The 24,795-nt window shown below is 41.1% G+C and overlaps 2 pseudogenes; one reads left to right on the top strand and one right to left on the bottom strand.

The window, feature by feature from the left end:
* Positions 1–892: 892 nt before the first annotated feature.
* LOC119514822 lies at positions 893–23,496 on the bottom strand (annotated as a pseudogene).
* LOC119513797 lies at positions 8,343–8,863 on the top strand (annotated as a pseudogene).
* Positions 23,497–24,795: the final 1,299 nt, after the last annotated feature.

Below are 24,795 nucleotides of genomic sequence, written 5' to 3'. Positions count from 1 at the left end.
TGGGCCAGGGGAACTGATCAGCCCCTAGGAAAGGTAGTGGGGCACGGGTGGTAGCGCCCTCCACGGCCCCCCGGGCCTGAGAAAGTGGAGCCGAATGCAGGCCCCATTTCCTCACCCCAAAGTACAACCGTTGGGGAGGGCTTGCCGGAGAAACCCCCCCCCCCCCGTGCCTTACCCGCACCCTCCACCCTCTTCGTTACCCTCTTCGTTACCGGAGCAACTCCCGCCCCTTTTCAAACAACCTCCGTGCCCTCTCAGAACCAATCCAAGCCTTTAACCTCTACAGCTACCCTGCCCTCTATACTGCCCGATATAAGCTTGTACTCTCCCCTAATAAACTCTCTTGGCTTCTTCATCCTCAAAGAAACGTGTCCCGCCTGTTCCTTCTCGCCGCCCTCCACACCTTGCACGCCTCCGCCGGGGACCGGGCCCAGTCCCCCGCCTCGCCCTCGCCTCCGGGAAAGAGCCCCCGCCGCCGGTACCCTCCGAGCAATCCCGAGAGCCTAGGATTTAGCAACCGGCCGCCACCCCCCCCAGACGAGTCAACTGCGACCGCACTTATGGCAGCCGTTGAGGCAGGCGCACCATTAGCAACCGCGTGCCCCTCCCCCCTCCTCGTGACCCACCCTTTATTTACACCTTTACTTAGGCAACCTGCTGAGATGGCTCCACGCCACCAAGGCGAGCCCCAGTCCTAGAAACACTGTGGCCCAAGGCTCCCTTCCCCCTACAAGTGGAATCCCTGCTGCCATGTCTTGCCCCCGCAGCAAGGCAGAATTTGGGCCACACACCCTTGGTTCTCCCACCACCACCCCGACTCCCACTCCAGTAGCGTGGGCAGGGGCAGGGGCAGTGCTTGCCAACGAAGCGACGGGCACGGTCTTCGGAATATTCAAAAGTTCTCCCCTGTATCTGGCAGCGTGAATTCTTCTTCCTCTAAACGGAAATCCGAGAGACATTCTTCCTCCTCTTGGCCATACTGCTTCCAAGGAAAGTAACTGACCTGCAAAATGAGTGCCTTTTAATGTAGCAATGAGGAGCACACACATGGTGGTTATTTAATTATAAAATGTTGCCATTTCTTCTAATATCTTGACGTCCTCTTTGTTTCTTATTTCCTTCTTAATCCACTCTATAATAGAGTGGTAGGGGCTACCACACTAATCAGTGTTGACTCCAAAATTTCTGCAGGAAGGTTAGGGGGAATGGACAGCTGGGTCTGGGAGAGTGCAGTGCATTCTGCATTGGCATGGGAAAACCTCCCCTAATCCGACCTTTTCTTGACACGGCCATTAATCTAGAAAAAGTTAACAACCTCACCTTATAGAGAGCTACCCTCCATGTGCACATGGAGAAAACACTTAGGATGATAATGTCAGCATGTTAATTTTATTGAAATACTGTTATCACTAGCACCCAACTTATTTACTTTACAGTCCTTTTTATAATCTATTGTATTTATTTTCTTGTCTATTATCGAGCACAGCTCCTGGCAAGTAAACTTTGAGAGAAAAGGGGCTTCATCTTATTTCCAGGGCCTAGCACATGACTTGGCACATAGTTATGTTTTTAAAACTGAACTGATTTCAAGATTGACCTCATTTAGGGATGGAACTTTGGTTATAATCAGGTTTCTGAAATCTTTAGCTCAATGTTAAGTCCCTTTCTCTTATATTTCACGGGAAACTAGACTTCTTAAAGTCTGGGCTTGGATAAGCTTGAAGTTTTCTTGCCTGGTTTTCTTTAAATTGAATTAAAATAATTATTTTACATGGAAAAATCTTTAAATACTTTTCCAGAGCAGAACCACCTACTCCTTCCTACCTTCACCTTTTCAAAATAAAACTCTTCACAACTCTGGGGTGAGTTAAATCAGCAACAATCTAGCCCCCAAATTAAGTCCCTGCTCACATGAAACACAGTTTTCTGCTCCTTTTTGTTTTTAAAAAGAAAACATCCTATAGGTAGTAACTAATGAAACACATTTTTCTGCTCCTTTTTTTTTTTTTTTAAGGAAAACATCTTATAGGTAGTAAATAATGAACATTTTCTTTCAGAAATTACTTTGGCACCTTAACCTCTAATTAAGGGAATTCATATAATTGATTTACACAAAAAGGTTCTTCAGCAAAACATTTCATTTCATATAACATACATGTGAGTTGCTGGGATCTAGGTAATGTATCTTATTTGAAAGGATTAATAGTTTTCAAAAGCTGTAGCATAATCACACTTAAGGCCACAGTTACTTTGTTCCCAAATCCCTGGGATCCCATCTAAGGGGAGTTCTAAAAGGCCTATGGTCAAGCAGCCAAGCATCCCTAAGCCCTGGAAGAGGAGAATAACCCCTCTCCTGCATCCACAATTGTAGGCATACTCCGATGGTCCTCAATCTCACTCTCCAAACTTCAAATAAGGGGCCAGAGCCAAGTGCCAGGACTTCAGGAAAAGCCTCAGGAATTCTGTGTACTCAAAAGCAGCTTCAGAGTTTCACACTTCCCTAAGGATGATAGTCAGCTGTGCATACTGGTTGTTTTGAATTATGGAGACACTTGAGCTTTTATCTCCACGTACTTGAATTAAATCCTGTAGTTCTTCCTCGGTTCTGGCACCTATGATCTCCTCACCGGGTCTGTATTCCACAGCTAGTTTACCACTATGTGAAACAAAGTTAAGGATCAATTCAGAATTATTCTTCCTCTAAAACTTCTTGTATACAATGGGAGCACCCAATAATAATGCCTCTTTTGATTTCTAAAAGCAGAAGAGTGTCTTTCCTAGAAGTTTCCTCATCTCATGCTTGTTTTTTATCATAACCATTGTATTAAATATCAACACTGCTTGTTGAGCTTAAACATAGGAGCTAAGTTAGGAATAATGACATAGGAAGTAAAAACTGGGAAACAAAAATGTTCTATCATAATATGATTAAATAGTGAAGCATTGGGTGGGGGTCAAGGTGAATTCAAAACTGGGATAAAGATCACTGGACCAAAGTAGATACTTCATATTAGAAGGGAGGGACAAGTATAGTCCCTGGGAACCAAAACTCCACCAGATACAACAAAGCTGTGTGTGTGTATCTGTGTGTGTGTGTGTGTGTGTGTGTGTGTGTGAGAGAGAGAGAGAGAGAGAGAGAGAGAGAGAGAGAGAGAGAGAGGGAGGGAGGAGTTGAGCACTTTATTGGCCAAAACTGCTCCAGTGAACTCACAGGCAATACAACCTCCCCAAAGGCAAACTAGAGCCATGAGGCTTTTTGGTCCAAGGAGTTTGAGCGTGCACAAGGGCTACCTTAGCATGTTAGAGAGAGGTAAACAACACAGTCATTTGGTCTTAAAGCTTGTCACTCAGAGTTGACAGTTGATGGAGATCCTACCTGTTGACCAGGGGAGTCAGACCTTCACGGGAAGGGCTGCTCAGACTGGAAGGCCTCACCCATGAGACCAATCCAGGGCCACCTCTCAGAGCAAATCAGGTTCTCTGAGGACTTGGTTAGGATTTCCCGGTCTCTGCATCTGCAGGGCGTGAAGCAGAGGAGCAATTCCGTTTGGAGGCTCTCTGCTAATCATAGTTTCCTTTGGGCGCAGCCTGCAGCAGTGACACCACTACAGAACTCCACAGGGGACAGGATCAACGCCATTCAACAACATGGCCACTTTTAAGGGTGTTTGTAGGCTCACATGAAAGCTGTTGATTATTACAGAAGAATCATATCTCCATGTGAGACACAAAATCACCCAACATGATAGTGCCGGAAATGAAAACTGAAACTGAGTTTCCTGATTCAAATAATTTACTGTTATACACTCTCTCGTCGGCAGGAAAGCAACATTGATAAAATAACAACATATTTTTCTGCTTACCATGTTTCAGGCATTGTTGCAAGCTTCTTAATTCATCATCTCATTTACTTTTAAAACATCCCCACGAGGCGGGCCCTGGTGGGGAGGGGAAGCCGTTGGCCCCGGCGGCTGCGGTGGGTGGAGGCTGCGAGTTTCCCAAACCGTCGCTCCTCGGGGCTGACGCGCCGCCTGCGAGGCCTGGGGCGCGTGGGGCGGGCGGGCAGGAGGCGCAGGAGCACATCATGCCTCTCAGCAAGGCTTTCTGATCTTGGAGAGGTGCTTCATCCCTGGGGAATTAAACAGCAAGTGTCTTTGATATATATATATATAAAATGATTCAGATTGTTCACATACTATACAACTATCCAAAGATCCAAAGTGTACAATCAATTGCCCATGGTACCATCATACCGCTGTGCATCCATCAACACAATTTTTTTTCGATTTTTAGAACATTTTCCTTACTCCAGAAAAGAAATAAAGACCAAAAAAAAAAAAAAAAAAGGAAACCCAGATCCTCCCATACCCCTAACCATGCCTCCCTCCATTATTGATTCATAGTTTTGGTATAGTACATTTGCTACTGTTGATGAAAGAATGTTAAAATACTACTAACTGTAGTATATAGTTTGCAATAGGTATATATATTTTTCCCTATATGCCTCTCTATTATTCACTTCTAGTTATAGCATCATACATTTGTTCTTGTTTGTGAGAGAGATTTCTAATATTTGTATAGTTAATCACGGACATTTTCCACCACAAGATTCACTGTTTCATACATTCCCATATTTTAACCTCCAACTTTTGTTTTGGTGACATGCGTGACTCTGAGCTTATCCTTTCCACCACCTTCACACACCTTTCAGCACTGTTAGTTATTCTCACAACATGCTACCATCACTCCTGTCCATTTCCAAACATTTAAGTTCACCCTAGTTGAACATTCTGCTCATAAAAAGCAACCACCCCCCAGTCTTTAGCCTCATTCTCTATCCTGGTAACTTACATATCATGTCTATGAGTTTACATATTATAATTAGTTCATATGAGCGAGACCCTGCAATATTTTCCTTTATGTGTCTGTCTTATTTACTCAATATAGTGCCTCCAAGTTTTCTCCATCAACCCATTTCTTTTAAGATGGTTTTTGTCACTGTTGTAGTTTGCTAAAGCTGCCAGAATGCAAAACACCAGAGACGGATTGGCTTTTATAAAAGGGCATTTATTTGGTTATACAGTTACAGTCTTAAGGCCATAAAGTGTCCAAGGTAACACATCAGCAATTGGGTACCTTCACTGGAGGATGGCCAATAGTGTCCGGAAAACCTCTATTAGCTGGGAAGGCATGTGGCTGGCGTCTGCTCCAAAGTTCTGGTTTCAAGATGGCTTTCTCCCAGGACATTCCTCTCTAGGCTGCAGTTCCTCAAAAATGTCACTCTTAGTTGCACTTGGGATATTTGTCCTCTCTCAGCTGCTCTGGAACAAGAGTCTGCTTTCAATGGCCATCTTCAAACTGTCTCTCACCTGCAGCTTCTGTGCTTTCCTCCAAGTGCCCTCTTGGCTGTAGCTCCTCTTCAAAACACCACTCACAGCTGCACTGAGTTCCCTCTGCCAGTCAGCTCATTTATATGGCTTCAGTGACTCAACTTAGACATACCCTGAATGGGCGGAGCAACACCTCCATGGAAATTATCCAATCAGAGTCATCACCCACAGCTGGGTGGGGCACATTCCAAAGAAACACTCAAAGAATTACAGTCTAATCAACACTGATAACGTCTGCCCACACAAGATTACATCAAAGATAATGGCGTTTGGAGGTACATAATACACCCAAACTGGCACAGTCACATATTTATGTATTCAGCACCATTGCCACTCTCTATATAAGGGACATCTCCATTTCTTCCACAAAGACAGAGGAAGAGTCAAAGAAGGCAGAGAGGCAAAAGAAAAAGAAAAGAGAAAGAGAGAAAAAGAAACAAAAAACCAAAACTTGATTGCTAGAAAGCAACAAAAGGAAAGATAACATTAACCTAAAGTAGAATAAAGAGTCAGACAACATCACCAATGCCAGGAGTCCCATACCCTTCCCTTATTCCCCACCCCCCCCCTTATGCATTTAGCTATGGTATATTGCCTTTGTTATATTAAAGGAAGCATAATACAATGTTTCTGTTAATTATAGTCTCAAGTTTGAATTGATTGTATTTCTCCCCCCATCCCACCCTATTTTTAATACCTTGCAATGCTGACATTCATTTGTTCTACCTCATGTAAAAACATATTTGTACCTTTTATTACAATCATTGAGCACCCTACGTTTCCCTGAGTTACAAAGTCCCAGTCTTTATTGTTGGTCTTTTGTTCTGGTATCCCACATGGTCTCAGCCTTCCTCTTTCAACCATACTCACAGTCATCTTTGTTCAGTGTACTTACATTGCTGTGCTACTATCTCCCAAAATTATTTTCCAAACCTCTCACTCCTGTCTTTTCCTTTCTGTCTGCAGTGCTTCCTTTAGTGTTTCCTGTAGAGCAGGTATCCTGTTCACAAACTCTATCATTGTGTTTGCCAGAGAATATATTAAGCTCTCCCTCATATTTGAAGGATAGTTTTGCTGGATATAGGATTCTTGGTTGGTGGTTTTTCTCTTTCAGTATCTTAAATATATCACCCCTCTTCCTTCTTGCCTCCATGGTTTCTATTGAGAAATCGGCACATAGTCTTATCAAGCTTCCTTTCTTTGTGATAGATCACTTTCCTCTTGCTGCTTTCAGGATTCTCTATCTTTGACATTTGATAATGTTATTATTAAAGTGTCTTGGCTTAGGCCTATTCAGATCTATTCTCTTCAGGTATGCTGCACTTCTTGGATCCATAATTTTATGTCTTTCATAAGAGATGGGAAATTTTTGTTGATTATTTCCTCTCATTGCTTCTGCCCCTTTTCCCTTCTCTTCTCCTTCTGGGACACCAATGACATGTACATTCTTACTTTTCATTTTGTCTTTAAGTTCCCAGAGACATTGCTCATATTTTTCCATTCTTTTCTCTGTTCTTTTGTGTGTAGGCTTTCACGTGCCTTGTTTTCAGTTCCTGGGTGTTTTCTTCTGCCTCTTGAGATCTGTTATTGTATGTTTCCATTGTGTCTTTCATCTCTTGTGTTGTGCCTTTCATTTCCATAGATTCTGCCAGTTGTTATTTTGAACTTTCAATTTCTACCTTATGTATGTCCACTGTTTCCATTATACGTTTCAGCTCTTTCGCTATATCTTCCCTAAACTTTTTGAATTGACTTTTTATTACTTGTTTCAATTCCTGTATCTCAGTTGAAGTGTAAGTCTGTTCCTCTGACTGGGCCATAACTTCATTTTTCTTAGTGTAGGTTGTAGTTTTCTGTTGTCTAGGCATGGTTTCCTTGGTTATCCCAATCATGTTTTCCCAGACCAGAACGGGCTCAGGTCCCAGAAGGAAGAAATATTCAGTATCTGGTTTCCCTGAGGGTGTGTCTTAGAAAACTGATACAGCCTGTGATGCCTCAGGTTACTGTGCTTTTCTGCCCAGCAGGTGGCACCTGCCAGCCTGTAATTCCAAACTGGTGTAAGGAGGTCAGGCCCATGGCTGTTTTCCCCCAGGGTCTGGGGTCTGGTTCTGAATGGAAGGCAGGTAATAGAGCTGGGCCCCACCCCTTTCCTCTTAGAGAAGATAGACCCTCTAGGGAGAGGTCATTAGCATTTCAGTGTTCTCTCTCTGCCTGTGCTATCTCTAGCCCTTGTCTGGGTCAGAGCACTGGGAATTGAAAATGGCTGAGGCTTTTTCCACTGAGCTGAAACAAGGACAGAAAGTCCCCTTCAGGGCTAGTCTGCAGCAACCCTCCGGCTCTCCAAGGTCACTCGTCACCCAAAGCCTGTCTGCTTATTGGGGATTCAGAGCTGGTAGTGAGCAGTTCACACTCACCAATTAAAACCCCAGTTGGAGCTCAGCTGAGCTGTATTCGCTTGCTGGGAGAGAGCTTCTCTCTGGCACCACGAGGCTTTGCAGCTCGGGCTGTGGGGGAGGGGTCTCCTGGCTTGGAGCTGCAGTTTTTACTTACAGATTTTGTGCTGTGATCTTGGGCATGATGAATGGATGGTCATGTTCGTCCCCCCACAGGTATTCCGCATTATTTACTGTTTTTTTTTCAGTGGTTCCAGGGGGACTAAGGAGCTTCCACTCCGCTCTATTCTGCCATCCAAGATCCTCTCTGACAGCAAGTGTCTTTTGAGCCTGTATTCAACAAATCTTTATTGAGTGCCACTGTGTATCAAGCCCTGCCGAAGATGCTGGGCACGTGACGATGAAAGATGCAGTCCTGCCTCAAGCGGGGTCTACCAGAGAGCTGGAGTTGACCGGGAAACTGGGGGAACAAAATGGACAGAAGCACAAGAAAAGAAAAAGCCTGGAACATTTAGACAACTAATAGTGTTTCAGTATTGGCCAGGTACATGTGAAGGTTTCTTGGCAATTTCGTGTGGAAACCATTGATCACCTTGCTTTCATCTCTACCTGTTCTGGGTTGGCAAGGGAGAGTGCCCAAATGAGCAAGATACCACAGCAACCCAGTACTCTGGGGATGAATGGAATAAGTGTTATCCATTCTCAGGTGCATGGCAGTGACTTACAGCAGGTTCGTCAGCTGGTGTCCACTGGCCTGTACCCCCCAGAAAGCTGAGCAGAAAGAGTTCGCCCATGGATCCAAACAGCAACGAGTATCATCAACGCAGAGAGAGGAACAACATGGCAGAGAAAAAGAGCCAGTTGAAAAGCAAGCAGAACACACAGGATATGCTACAGAAAGTAAATGAGCTCAAAGAAGAGAATGAACGGTCGGAAGCAAAAATTAAATTGCTGAAGAAGGAATTAAGTGTACTTAAAGATTAGTTTCTTGAGTGTGCACAGAGCCTTGCAGACAATGTGCAACCCATGAGCACTGAAAATAGGACAACAAATTCTGATAATGCAGGACAGTGGACCTAATCCTTTCCAAACTTCACAACTTGTGCTTGAACCTTAAAGGTGTGACAGCTTACATGACTCATATCAATGGCTGAACATTGTCTTGTTCCATTATTCAAAGATCCATAGAAAATTGTTTTCTAGGATCAGCACTGAAGAGTAGATTAGCTAAAAATATGTGGTTTTAAATGACATGGATTTTTGTGGGGATCAAAAAACAAACTTTTTAAGGTATATGGTAAAAAAAATATCCTGGACATTTATGTTCTTGATAAATCTTGACTTCCCAAGAAATGGTTCTTTTTTTTTTTAATTTTATTTTGAAATAAATTCAAAGTTACAGGAACAGTTGCACAAACAATACAAACCCCATACGCAGCATACCCTGACCCCCCTCCCGATACCCCGATCCATCAACTTTAACATGCTGTCACACCCCCATTTCTTTGTTTCCCTTCCTCCCTCCCTATCTATCATCCATCATCTATTGCTCTGTCTTCTGAACATATGAGAGCAAGCTGCACACATCTTTGAACAAACACTAAAATTCACATATACACTTCCCATGAACAAGAACATTCTTTTATGCAATCCCGTTAAGCGCAGCTAAGTTCAAGAAATTCAACATTGATACAAATCTTACATTCTATATTTCTTTTTTTTTTTTTCCTTATGTCCCATCTGTGTCCCTTTGAGCCTCCTGTCCTCCATCCTCAGATCCCATCCATGATCATCCTTGGCATTCAATTGTCACCTATTTAGACTGTCTTTTTTTTTTTTTTCAATTGTGGAAACATATATACAGCCTAAATCTTCCCATTCCACCCCCTCCCTAGCATTCCATTAGTGGGATTAATCACATTTAGATCATTGTAATGCTATCACCTTCCCACCATCCATTACTAGAAATTTCCCTTCACCTCAAACAGCAACCCTACACTCATTTCTTAACTCCCCATTGCCCCTCCCCCACTTCTCATAACCCATACTCTACTTTTCATCTCTATGGTCATATTCTCTGATAATTTCTTTGTGTTTACTGTGGGGCTTAAATTTAACCTCTTAAATCCATAACCATCTTGGTTTTCTTTGATACCAACTTAACTTCAATAGGACGCATGAACTATGCTCCTATACTCCTCCATTCCCCCGCCTTTACATAGTTCTTGTCAAAAATTACATATTTTACATTGAGTCCCAAACCACTGATTTGTCATTAGAGTTTATGTATTTTATATCCTGTAAGAAGTAAATAATGGAGTTAAAAATCAAAAATTATAGGCTTCTATTTGTATTCCATTGTGGTCAGAGAATGTGCTTTGAATATATTCAATTGTTTTTCCTTTTTTTTTTTAATTTATTGAGGCTTGTTTTATGCCCCAGCATATGGGCTATTCTGGAGAAAGTTCCGTGATCACTAGAGAAAAATGTGTGTCCTGGTGATTTGGGTGTAAGGTTCTATATATGTCTGTTAAAATTCTCTATATCTCTCTCTCCTTTCTTTGTTTCTGTCAGTAGGGCTCCCTTTAGTATTAAAGTAGAGCAGGTCTTTTACTGGCAAAATCTCTCAGCATTTGTCTGTCTTTGAAGAATTTAAGCTCTCCCTCAAAGTTGAAGGAGAGTTTTGCTGGATAAAGTATTCTTGGTTGGAAATTTTTCTCTCTCAGAATTTTAAATATGTCATGCCACTACCTTCTCGCCTCCATGGTGGCCACTGAGTAGTCACTACTTAGTCTTACGTTGTTTACTTTGTATGTGGTGAATTGCTTTTCTCTTGCTGCTTTTGGAACTTGCTCCTCCTCTTCAGTATTTGACAGTCTGATCAGAATATGTCTTGGAGTGGGTTCATTTGGATTTATTCTATTTGGAGTTTGCTGGGCATTTATGCTTTGTGTTATTTATATTGTGTAGAAGGTTTGGGAAGTTTTCCCCAACAATTTCTTTGAATACGCTTTCTAGACCTTTACCCTTCTCTTTCCCTTCTGGGACACCAATGAGTCTTATATTTGGACATTTTGTTTATCTATCGTATCCCTGAGATCCATTTCGATTTTTTTGATTTTTTTTTCTGTCCTTTCTTTTGTTCTTTCATTTTCTGTTCTGTGGTCTTCTAGGATGCTGAGTTGTTGTTCAACTTCCTCTAATCTTGTATTATGAGCATCCAGAGTCTTTTTAATTTGGCCAACAGTTTCTTTTATTTCCATAAGGTCTTCTATTTTTTTATTTACTCTTGCAATTTCTTCTTTATGCTCTTCTAGAGTCTTCTTTATGTCCTTTATATCCTGTGCCATGTTCTTCTTCATGTCCTTTATATCCTGTGCCATGTTCTTCTTCATGTCCTTTATATCCTGTGCCATGCTCTCATTCTTTGACTGTAGTCCTTTGATTAATTGCGCCATGTACTGTGTCTCCTCCGATCGTTTGATTTGGGTGTTTTGGGATCGGGTCCTCCATAACGTCTGATTTTAGCAAATATTTTAAGATTTTCTGTTGTTTTTGGCCTCTTGGCACTTGCTTTGCTTGATAGCTGTGATCTTCCAGGACCTCTGCTGAGGGAAGCTGTGCTATGTCACAAGTGTGCACGTTCCCTCAAGGGAAGCCCCGGGCTGCCAGGCCATGCAGGGGTGCTCCCAGCCTGACGCAAAAATGGCTTAATGGGGCATCTCACCCCCCCCCCCCTTTTTGCACAGCTCTGCCTTCCCAGCTCCGGGACAACTAGCTGTGGTTGCACCCAAGGCCACTGTCCACAGCCAATACTGTGGTGTGTGCGGGGTGCTGTGGGAAGCCGGCTGCAAGGGGTGTGGTTTCTTTCTCCTTTTGGCTCTCCCTTCTGTCCCTCTGGCCCTGGGACAATCAGCAGCAGGTGTGGGGAGGGCTATCCTCCACGCCAGACACCGAGGCGTTGGCTACAGCCTGCTCCTGCAGTGCTTCACTGTGCAGTTCTCACTGCCGTATCTGCAGCTGCTCCTGGGCTTTTTTTTTTTAAAGAACTAGTCCATGTCCAAACACCAACCCACACCGCAGCACGGCCGTGGGACTTTCAGCCGGCTTACTCACTCGTTTCAGAATGCAGACTCCCGGTTTCACCAAGTGCATGGTCCCTGTGGTTTTAGCAGACCTTGTCCAGCTGATGCATCACTGGAAGTGGTATTCTGGGTCACTTTCTGGTTTTTATCTAGTATTTTTCATGGAGGTGTTTTTTTGCCCTGTCTCACCTAGCCGCCATCTTAGGTTCTCCCCATTGCATTTTAAAGGCATATGCAGCCAGTTGGCTTAAAGATTCAGAAATAACATGTAGGAAACAAATAGATTTTGTTTTCTGTTTTTATAAAAGTATAGCCTGTTAGAATTATACTTTTGGGGTAACTTTGGGTTATTTTGTTTCCTGAAAAAAAATCTCAGTAGTTAGATAAACTTGCATACCAAAATATTAGTTTCTGCAGATGCCATAAAGCAAACATTTTTTCAATACCATTTTGCAACCAAGTCAGTAAATAAAATGTCTTAACAGTTTGACCGACAAGATACTGATTAGGATTTAGAATATTAATTCAGCAGGTAGTTTCTATGGTGTTCAAAATAACTGTCATGAGGCCATGATTTCGAAAGGCAGATATTTTTTCTAAAGGCAAATATTTTTTCTAAAGGATGATTTTGGTATTTATCTCAACCAATTGATAATTAGAAAGATGTATCATTTACTCCATGCAATCTCCCAAAATGAATGTAAGGTTTTTAACCTTCAATTTATTTCACTTAAATGCATCTTTTGTATTGTTTTTGTGACTTTTCTTTTTCTAGTGGCTGTTCTTCCAGACTTTTTATACCACTGCTTCTGTTTTTTCACTTGTATGCTTACATGTCTCATAATTATTTGAGAGAGTACAGATAAAACTCAGGATATTAACATTTTTGTTGAGACTCAAAAAAATGCCAGTCGCTAAAGATGGGAATCTCTGGATTTTGGCTTATATCAATGTTGGTAGTTCTGATTGTCCTTATTAACTGTGTGGTGTTTTTTTGTTGTTTTTTCACGTGCAGTTCTAGCTCATATTTGTTGAGTGTTTCATATTTTCTATTGTGCCTGGCTGGTGATAAAAGACTCGGTTACATTTAGTTTAAAAGTTTGTGTTCCTGGGTCTCTTGTTTGCATATTGTCATTTGGGGCCATGTTGCTCTTCATACCAGGACTTGGGACACTGACCAGAATGTAACTCAGTGTCACTCAGGTTACACCCTTGGACTGCTGGCAGGGTGCTGACTGTGCTGTTATCCTAGGCAGAAGACACCTTGGCAGTATCCTGTAACTCAGCAAAGCCATAGTGAGGGCCAAGAGCCCCTTCTGACCGTGAGACAGGAGCCCAGGGTTTAGGAGGAGATGCTGCCTAGGAAGGTTAATTTCCTATACAGCCAGGAAACAGGATGGGGTTTCTTTTAAGGTCCAACACTAGTTTACTTCAGGGGAGTATTGATCTACTTTAAACGTTGGCAGGTATTTGAATAACTTAACCAGGACATACCCACAGAATCCTACTGAATCTTGAATAGCTCACTGATGTTATATAACGAACCTAATTAATTTGAGATGCAGTTAAGTCACTTGAATTCTTAAGCAACAATCACAGGTGTTAGTGACATTTTAATCTCTTATTTACCAAAAACTATCTTTCAGGAATTGATGTCCTTATGGAATTTATGGCTAGCAATGATATAAAGTGAGTCGACTATCTTAAAAGAGAAGCTTTAGAGAAACTGTCCGGATGTGTACTCAATATTTCAAATCAAAACATAAGACTGGAACTTTCTGGAAAAATCGATTCAAGCTTTACTATTACCTATGCAAATCAAAACTTCAGCATAAACAATCAGTTAGTTATGCATAGAACAAAAATGTTAGCTACTGTCTTGACTGACTTACTGTACTGGTTGAAAATGAAAGTCTTTAGTTTGGTAGATTAATGAGTATGAAATTGAGGGAGACCAATGAGTAAGTTTAGAGCCTTGGGAATTGTAAAATGACTTTTATAGCTTTTGTAATAAGCATTCTCTATGAACCATTAGGATCTGATCTGCCTTTGTGGGTAGTTCCAGTGGTTTAGGAATGAGGCTTTGCTACTAATTTCTAGCTGCATCAGAGTCTCCTGAGATGGGTGCTGTTTGACTGGTTTTTGCTGCAGATGGTGAGATAAGAGCAGCTCTTCCTGCCTGTTTGGCCCCTTTCAGTTATTGTGATGAAAGGTCAGATATTTTGGACTTTCTTACTAAGAAGTACTAAGATTTTAATAAAATATGGCCAGATTTTTGAATTTCAGGTCATGAGTGTGAAATTCTCAAATTTACATTGTTAGCTATATGTGCAATTTAATAGTTGATGTTAAAAGAAAGGAAACTAGCAGCTGTTGATGTTTCTTAATCCCCATTAGAGGGCTTGAAACCTTGTACTTAAGCTTTACCACTCAGTGTGTTTCTGATGCCTTAGAAACGGGGAAATTTGTTTTTCCATTTGATAAAAGCTAGGAAGGAGAAAATCCATTCTATAGCTATTAGAACTGCCTCTCAGGAAGAAGTACTAACTTGTTCTTTTTGTTCCTGGCTTTCCTCAGTTTGTGAGATTACTCTATTTTTTAATTATAACTTTATTTCTTTCAATGAGTTCGAAATAAAAAAATACTTTGGAACAATGACTGTATTTCATTGTGCGTTTCTTCAGTTCAGATGTCATATGGCTCTAAAGAGCAGGCAGATTTCCTGCTGTCTTTTATTTTGTTTTGTTTTGTTTTGTTTTGTTTGGTGAGAATAATTTTATTTCAAGATTAAAGATTTCAGGATACTGTTTGTATTCATTTCCTAGGGCTGCTACAACAAATTACCATAGACTGGTGACTTAAAAGAACAGAAATTTATTCTCTCACAGTTCTGGAGGCCAGAAGTTTGAGATCAAGGTCCATGCTCCATCTGCAGGCTCTAAGGGAGAATTCTTCTTTGCCTCTTCCTGCTTCTGATGGCTCCAGGTGTTCCTTGGCTTGTGGCTGCCTTACTCCAATCTCTTCCTCTTGGTTCACATGGCTTTCTTCTGTCTGTGTCTGTGTCTTTTCTTCTGTGTCTTATAAGAACAGTTGTTATTGGATATAGGGCTTTCTGGGATAATTCAGGATGATCTCATCTTGAGATCATTAACTTAATTACATCTGCAAAGACCCTTTTTCCAAATAAGGTCATAATCACAGGATTCAGGGGGTTAGGATGTGGACATAAATTTTAGGAGACTACCATTTGACCCACTTACACTGTTCTAAGAGAAAAGATTTTTTGAATCCTTTCATTACGAAATAGTGGTTTCCACTACTTATAAATACAAGTTTATTGTACGCTGTCATCATCCAATCTTATAGAGGCACATAGTCTAGGGATGATAAATTTGACCCTCCAGAGAGCCACTCTTAGCTCTCCTGCTGAGTGATAACAGTCAACTCATGGGAGGACTCTCCAGTTTGGGCTCTCCGAGGAGAAAGAGGAAGATAAATTAAGAAACTTCTTACTTTTTAATTTTTTTATTTTGTAATAATTTTAGACTTACAGAAAAGTTGCAAAAATATACAGAGTTCCCTTATACCCTTTATCCAGCTTCCCCTAATGTTGACATCATACATAACTGTAATACAGTTGTCAAAACCAGGAAATTAACATTTATACAATACTAGGGATTAAACTACAATCCTTATTAGAATTTCACCAGATGTCCTACTGTCTTTGTGTTCCCAGCCCAGGGTGTGGGAAACAAGGAGAGGAGCTTTAGTCTAAGGCTAGGTTTCCCTCAGTGGGTAGGAAAATAGTTTTGAGTCACTTGTTCTAATCTGACAGTAGAAACCAGAGTAGGGAAAGCAATAGGGAGTTACTATTTAGACAGTTAGTGTATGGTTTCCACTTACAGAATGGTAGGAACTGCTTATGTTTCAAGGTAGATTTTAAAAATGTAAAGTAAGGCCTTTCACCATAAACTTATGGTGGGTTTTCATCACATTTTCATTTATGTGATGCCATCGACAGTCTATAGAGACGAATTTGCTGAATTCATAAAGATTGCGAGTCCAAGAAGCTTATTTGGAGTTGAGTGTTTCAAGAGAAAATGCCATTTAGATACATTTCTTCTATAATCCTTTCATTAAGTTCACATCTTGGGAAAGAAATTACTTGTTGCATCTTAATGAAAAATGTAGTACAATGATGATTTCTATGGGTCGTATGTTCCATTTCATTTTTTATGAAGTAGTTGTAATTTAGGATCCAGTAACTTGTCTTTGGGAATTTTATGTAGGGATTGTTTCTTTCTGAAGGTACCATCTCTTTTTTAATAAAAGCACTTTTAGACCTAAATAAAAAGAAAATATCCCCACTAGGTAGTTAGTATTACTAACCCTAGTTTTTAAAGGAGGAAACTGTGGCTTAGAAATATTAATACTTTCAAATGTCTCTGGCTCTAAAACCTAAAGATGCATTAAAAAAATCTCAGAAACTGAGCTGGAACTCAAACTCAGGTGCCCAAAGCTTATGATCACTGTACCATTCTACAAGCAACTAAGAAAGAAAGACTTGCATCAAATACTTAACTTTCTGTGTGAACCAAGACAAGTAATTCTACATCTATAAACAGGTGACAATAATATTTACTGCCACTTTTCTCACGGCTGTCACGAAGAACAAATCTGAGACTGTTCTTGTGAACGAGTTTGGTGAATGAAAGTACCATCTAAAGTGTTTTAGCTATCTACATTTTCATCCAATTAACTTCCAAATAAGTTCATCTCTCACTGAAACCAAAGCACTCAAGGATGACCAAGAAAGTCTTACCTAAAACCACAGTCAACAGTTTCTGGAATGCATCTGACAAAAGCTTCTGAACGGCACTTCTGGGTTGTCCTCCTTTTCATAAGGAATGATAATGACCCTAAATCCAGTCAAAAGTGGACTTAAAATTCCTATCTGAGCAATTGATTTTTTTTTTTTCTCTTTGAAATGTTCTTTTATTGTATGTTTTTTTTTTTTTTTTTTTTTTCATTTTTATTGAGATTGTTCAGATACCATACAATTATCCAAAGATCCAAAGTGTACAATCACTTGCCCCTGGGTACCCTCATACAGCTGTGCATCCATCACACTTAATTTTTGTTCAATTTTTAGAAACTTTTCATTACTCCAGACAAGAAATAAAGTGAAAGATGAAAAAAGAAAAAAAGAAAAGGAAACTCTAATCCTCCCCTATCCCTAACCAACCCCCCTCAATTGTTGACTCCTAGTTTTGATATAGTATGTTTGTTACTGTTTATGAAAAAATGTTGAAATACTACTAACTGTAGTATATAGTTTGTAGTAGGTATATAGTTCTTTCCTATATGCCCCTCTATTATTAACTTCTAATTGTATTGTCATACATTTGTTCTGGTTCATGAAGTGATTTCTAGTATTTGTACAGTTGACCATGGACAATACCCACCATAAAGAATCAGACAATACCACCAATGTCAAGTGTCTAACATGCCTCCCCTATCCCCCCCCTTATCTGCATTCACCTTAGTATATCACCTTTGTTACATTAAAGGAAGCATAATACAATGATTCTATTAGTTACAGTCTCTAGTTTATGCTGATTGCATCCCTCCCCCAATGCCTCCCCATTTTTAACACCTTGCAAGGTTGACATTTGCTTGTTCTCCCTCGTAAAAGAACATATTTGTACATTTTATCACAATTGTTGAATACTCTAGATTTCACCAAGTTACACAGTCCCAGTCATTATCTTTCCTCCTTTCTTGTGGTGTCTCACGTGCTCCCCATCTTCCTCTCTCAACCGTATTCATAGTTACCTTTGTTCAGTGTACTTACATTGTTGTGCTACCATCTCCCAAAATTGTGTTCCAAACCACACACTCCTGTCTTCTATCACCCTGTAGTGCTCTCTTTAGTATTTTCTGTAGGGCAGGTATCTTGTTCACAAAGTCTCTCATTGTCTGTTTGTCAGAAAATATTTTGAGCTCTCCCTCATATTTGAAGGACAGCTTTGCTGGATACAGGATTCTTGGTTGGTGGTTTTTCTCTTTCAGTATCTTAAACATATCACACCACTTCCTTCTTGCCTCCATGGTTTCTACTGAGAGATCCGCACATAGTCTTATTAAGCTTCCTTTGTATGTAATGGATTGCTTTTCTCTTGCTGCTTTCAGGATTCTCTCTTTGTCTTTGACATTTGATAATCTGATTATTAAGTGTCTTGGCGTAGGCCTATTCATATCTCTTCTGTTTGGAGTACGCTGCGCTTCTTGGATCTGTAATTTTATGTCTTTCTTAAGAGATGGGAAATTTTCATGAATTATTTCCTATATTATTGCTTCTGCCCCCTTTCCCCTCTCTTCTCCTTCTGGGACACCAATGATACGTACATTATTGTACTTTGTTTCATCTTTGAGTTCCCGGAGACGTTGCTCATATTTTTTCATTCTTTTCTCCATCTGCTCCTTTGCGTGTAGGCTTTCAGGTGTTTTGTTCTCCAGTTCCTGAGTGTTTTCTTCTGCCTCTTGAGATCTGTTGTTGTATGTTTCCATTGTGTCTTTCATCTCTTGTGTTGTGCCTTTCACTTCCATAGATTCTACCAGTAAGTTTTTTGAACTTTTGATTTCTGCCGTATACATGTCCAGTGCTTCCTTTACAGCCTCTATCTCTTTTGCAATATCTTCTCTAAACTTTTTGAATTGATTTAGCATTAGTTGTTTAAATTCCTGTATCTCAGTTGAAGTGTACGTTTGTTCCTTTGACTGGGCCATAACTTTGTTTTTCTTAGTGTAGGTTGTAATTTTCTGTTGTCTAGGCATGGTTTCCTTGTTTATCCAAATCAGGTTTTCCCAGACCAGAACAGAGGGAAGAAATATTCAGTATCTGGTTTCCCTGTGGGTGTGTCTTAGAAAATTGCTCCACCCTTTGATGCCTCGGGTCACTGTGCTTTTCTGCCCAGCAGGTGACGCCTGTTAGCCTATAATTCTTGACTGGTGTGAGGAGGTATGGCCGTGTTCCCCCAGGCTCTGGGGTCTAGTTCTGAATGGAAAGGGCCCCACCCCTTTCCTCCTAGAGAAGACAGAGCCCACAGGTGGAGGTCGTTAGCATTTCAATGGTCTCACTCTTTGCTTGTGGTGTCTCCACCCTTCCCAGAGTCACAGCCCTGGAAACTTAAAATGACTGGGGCTTTCTCCACTGAGCCGAAAAAGAAACAGATAGTCCCCTTCAGACCCAGTCAAGGCGACCCTCCGGCTCTCCCAGGTCAGTCGTCACCCAAAGCCTCTGTCTGTTTTTTGGGGCTGAGCAATTGATTTTTATGTTCTATGTTTTTAAAAATCCACGATTTTTAGACCACTGTCTTAGTGATTCAGGGCAGGCCCAGCACAAGGGTATGGTTGACTGGCTCCGTGGTAGGAACCTCCTGGCAGAGAACATTTTTACTGTTCTGTTCAGGCAGTCCCCGAAATACCAGAATGGAGATACAGGCCAGGAACTTGGCACATGTCTACCATCATCCACAGATTTCAGACTGACAAGTTAAAGCTACTCTCATACGGGTTCTTCCCTCCCATACATCAAGAGCTAGAGTCGCAAGTAAAGCAATGTCTGGTGGTCGTGCAGGTGATCTGGCCTCTCTCTGGGCATCACCCTCGGAGCCCAGTCCACTCTGCTTGCTAACAGCCCTTTCTCTAACTAAAATTCCTAAGTTTGAGTGCCATGCATTCTAGAAGAAAATTCTGTACCAATTGGAGTATTGTGCTGGTTTGAATCTATTATTATGTACCCCAGAGAAAGTCATGCTCTTTTAATCCAATCTTGTGGGGGCAGACCTATTGTGGGTGGGACATTTTGATTAGATTGCTTCCATGGAGATGTGACCCCACCATTCAAGGTGGGTCTAAATTAGTTTACTAGAGTCCTTAAGAGAGCTCAGAGCTGACACAGACTCAGACATTTGGTGATGCTAAGCTAAGAGAAGCAGCCCAGAGTTTGCCCTGGAGAAGCTAACTGAGAATCCACAGAGGCTTAAGGAAAAAGCCACTGGATTCAGAAGCTGAAAGCAATGCAACCCGGGAGCAAAGAACCAGCAAATGCCAGCTATGTGCCTTCCCAGCTGACAGAGGTGTTCCGGGCGCCATCAGCCTTTTCCCCAGAGAAGGTGTCTACCTCTTGATGCCTTAATTTGGACATTTTTATGACCTTAGAACTGTACATTTGTGAACTAATAAACCCCCACTGTAAAAGTCAATCCATTTCTGGTATGCTGCATTTCTGGCAGCTTAAGGAGGCAAAGGACTGAACACTTATTCAAGAGTTTATATAGATTTTTAGATGATTTTTCTGGGGTTACTGAAGGTTGCAAGAGATCTGTATATGAAGGACTATTTTAGCACAAAGCAAATTCTTAACCAAAAGCTTGAAAACATTATTCCCCTCATGCTCCTAAGCTTCTTGGCAGGAGGTCAGCTCTGAACTTTTGATGAAGGGTTCTGTCAGGTATTGCCTTAGGATTAGAGTAGAAACCTGTACTGTAAAGCAAAAAACTCTACCCAAGGCTTTAGTAGTTTAGTAAGCAGATGGCCTGATAATACATCTGAAAAGATGAATTTTAGAAAGAAAGGAAAAAAGAGAGGAGCCCCACAACCACCTCTCCCCACACACATTGGAACAGACCTTCCTCCTGCTTGTCCAAAAGCTCCTGGGCCATGCCAACTCCAGAACTCCTGCACTCGTAGGCTGGCAGCACCATTTCCACAGCACAGAAGATCTTCAGGCTCTGCTTCTGAGATGCTACCACAGTATCTTCATTTTCTCTTTCTTTGAGGTCAGAAAGATCCTGAAGCTATTAGGATTCTGAATTAAAGTTCCTTCCAAGGATCTTAATGTAGACTTCAAAATGTTTTTTTAATAGAAATGAAAACTGAACTCCAGCAATCTCAGCTATAGTTGAGGTGACCTATAGCTTCAAAATTAAGATGTGCAAATGAATTACGAGATAAAGACAACAATTTATTATATACTATACAAACACTGGGAAAAAATATGAACACCATCATCCAATTCACTAAGATTACAGATTAATTCTAGGTGGCAGGCAAATGCTCAGATATTTCTACTTAATACCCTCTCGATAGTAGAACACCTCCCACATCTCCCCCAATCCACTTCAATCTTACTCTCTAAAGTCTCACTTTACAGAGTGCTGAAATGAGAGTCTGGTTAGTTAAAGAAAATCTATAAAGTTTACCTTGATGTTCCTTTTTGACCATCCATTGAAACCAAAGTAGTAATTTACTAGTTTTTGGCATCGGGAGTTATCAAGGGCAAGAGCCTGATGTTGAAAAGCCGTATGTCTGGTGCCAAAATGAACCTCAGGATATGAGAAATAGACCAATAAATATCACAATCTACCACAGAGACTTTATTTTGGGCACACCTGAGATTTATCAGTACCAATTCATAGAGGATTGTGAAGATTAAACAGGATAGAACATTTTAAATAATTGAGTTCCCAGTAAGTCCGAAATAATCTGACCTCTGGTGGTGAACAGTGTTGACGAAAGCAAGTGAGGAAGCTTGCAGAAGCAAATTATAGGGCTGTGTGTGAATGAAGAAAGCAAATCATGCAACAAAAAGACAACACATTTTAAAAATGGGCAATGGATTTGAATAGACATTTCTCCAAAGAAGATATACAAATGGCCAATAAGCACATGAAAATATGTTCAACATCATTAGCCATTAGAGAAATGTAAATTAAAACCATAATGAGCTACCAATTCACACCCACAAGGATGGCTATTATGTTTTAGAAAAAGGTAAATAAGTGTTGGAGAGGGGATAGAGAAATCGGAACTCTAGTGCATTGTTGGTGGGAAAAGAAAATAGCACAGCCACTTTCTATTGTGGGAAGTCATATGGTGTGCCAGTTTGAATGTATTATGTCCCCCAAAACACCATTATCTTTGATGTAATCTTGTGTGGGCAGATGTTATCAGTGTTGATTAGATTGATTCTTTGAGTGTTTCTTTGGAATGTGCCCCACCCAGCTGTGGGTGATGACTCTGACTGGATAATTTCCATGGCGGTGTGGTTCCGCCCATTCAGGGTGGGTCTAAGTTGATCAGTGGAGCCATATAAATGAGCTGACATAACAGAAGGCACTCAGTGCAGCTGTGAGTGATGTTTTGAAGAGGAGCTACAGCCAAGAAGGACACTTTGAAGAAAGAACAGGAGCTGCGGATGAGAGACAGCTTGAAGACGGCCGTTGAAAGCAGACTCTTGTTCTGGAGAAGCTAATTTTGAGGAACTGCAGCCTAGAAAGGAATGTCCTGGGAGAAAGCCATTTTGAAACCAGAACTTTGGAGCAGATGCCAGCCACATGCCTTCCCAGCTAATAGAGGTTTTCCGGACACCATTGGCCATCCTCCTGTGAAGGTACCCTATTGCTGATGTGTTACCTTGGACACTTTATGGCCTTAAGACTGTAACTGTGTAACCAAATAAACCCCCTTTTATAAAAGTCAATCCATCTCTGGTGTTTTGCATTCCAGCAGCATTAGCAAACTAGAACATATGTCATTTCCTCAAATAGTTAAATATAGAATTACCATTTGACCTAGAAATCCCACTTCTAGGTATATCCCAAGGAGAGTGAAAATAGGGCTGCAAACAGATACTTGTACACCAATGTTTATAGCAACATTATTCACAAGAGCCAAAAGCTGTAAACAATCCAAGTGTCAACAGCAAATGAATGGATAAACAAAAAGGGGTACATACACACAATGGACTGTTATTCGGTCATAAGAAAGAATGACGTTACGAAACATGCTGCAACATGAAAGAAATTCAAAGACATTATGTTCAGTGGAATAAGCAAGACAATAAGGACAAACATTCTATGATATCACTGATAAGAGATGAATAGAAATAGCAAATTTGTAGACAGGAGATTAAAGGTTTCTGGGAGAGGGAAGCAGGGGATTGTTTGTAAAAATGAAAAAAAATTAATTTTTAAAACAGAAAGTGCAGAGGAGGGGCAAGATGGAGGCATAGAGAGGAGTGGAATTTAGTTAGTCCCCTGGAGCAACTAATAAACAACCAGAAACAAGTAAAAAATAATTTGGAACAACTGCTGTGGGACAACCGTAACTGTCTACACATCGTACACCAACGTGGATTGGGTGGAATGGCTGAGATCGAAGAATAAAATCTGTAAGTAAAAACTGCACAACTGCACTGGGAGCCCCCTCCCCCTATGGCAGGCTGAGCTGCAAGACCTTACGGTGGGAGAAAGCAGCATGCCCGGAGTGAGTGAATATAGCTCAGCCCAGCTCCAACTGGTGTTTTAATTAACAAATGTGGACTGCTGAATACAAGCTACAAACATAGACAACCCCCTAACAAGCAGACAGATGCTTCCAGAGACGACTGACCTTAAAGAGAAAGAAAATGCCTGTGCCCTGGGAAAGGGAACCCAGAAGACCGGGTATTCTCTCTGACCAACAGGCGAAACTATGGGGCCCTGGACTGGCTCTGGAAGGGGGCTTTCTTTCCTTTCTTCTCTCTCTCACCCTGAGTGGCTCGGTGGAGAGAGCCTCAGCCATTTTCAGTTCACAGAGCTCTGACCCAGACAGGGGTGGAGATAACAGAGTCAGAGACACAAAGTAACTATTCAAATGCAGAAGATAACACCCTAGAGCATGTATATTCCCTAAGAGAAAGGAGGTGGGGCCCAGCTCTAGTGCCTGCCCTCCCTTCAGAACTCAGACCCCAGAGCCTGGGGGAAGACAGCCAAAACAGAAACTAAAGGGGCCACACCTCCTTATACAAGTTGGGAGCGACAGGCTGACAGGTGTCACTTGCTGGGCAGGTTAGGAAAAGCACAGCGGCTAGAGGCCTCACACGAAAGTCTAAGCCACCTTCAGGGAAACTTGAAACTGAATATAACCCCATTTTGAGACCTGAAACTGTGCTAGTCTGGGAAAATCTGATTGGGGTAACCAAGGAAACCAGATGCCTAGACAACAGAAACTACCAATTATGCTAGAAAAAAACAAAGATATGGCCCAGTCAAAGGAACAAACTTACACCTCAATTAAGATACAGTTGAGATATTGTTTCACTTTAATGGAACAATCAATTAAAATTTCCAAAGAAATAGGCTGAATAAACTCGAAAACAAAATCAATGGGTTCAGGAAAGATATGGCAGAAGAGATGAAGGATATAAAGAAAATACTGGGTGAGCATAAGGTAGAAATCGAAAGTTTGAAAAAAAAACTGGAAGAATCTATGGAAATGACAGGTACAAAACAAGAGATGAAAAACACAATGGAGTCGTACAACAGCAGATCTCAAGAGGCAGAAGAATGCACTCAGGAAGTGGAGAAGACACCTGAAATCCTACACACGAAAGAACAGATAGGGAAAAGAATGGAAAAATATGAGCAATGTTTCAGGGAATTGAATGATAACATGAGGCATATGAATGTACTTGTCATGGGTGTCCCAGAAGGAGAAGAGAAGGGAAAAGGAGCAAAAGCAATAATAGAAGAAACAATCACTGAAAATTTCCCATCTCTGAGGAAAGTCATAAAATTACAAATCCAAGAAATGCAGCATACCCTAACAGAATAGATCTGAATAGACCTACACCAAGACACTTAATAATCAGATTATCAAATGTCAAAGACAAAGAGAGAATCCTGAAAGCAGCAAGAGAAAAGTGATCCATCACATACAAAGGAAGCTTGATAAGACCATGTGCACATTTCTCAGTAGAAACCATGGAGGCAAAAGGAAGTGGTGTGATATATTTAAGATACCGAAAAAGAAAAACCACCAACCAAGAATCCTATATCTGGCAAAACTGTCCTTCAAATATGAGGAGTTGATGTTAAAGAT

The sequence above is a fragment of the Choloepus didactylus genome, chromosome 18 (genome assembly GCF_015220235.1).
Source record: "Choloepus didactylus isolate mChoDid1 chromosome 18, mChoDid1.pri, whole genome shotgun sequence".
In the NCBI taxonomy this organism is placed as follows: domain Eukaryota; kingdom Metazoa; phylum Chordata; class Mammalia; order Pilosa; family Megalonychidae; genus Choloepus; species Choloepus didactylus.
The sequence above is the reverse complement of the archived record's forward strand: the minus strand, read 5'-3'. Positions and strand labels throughout refer to the sequence as shown.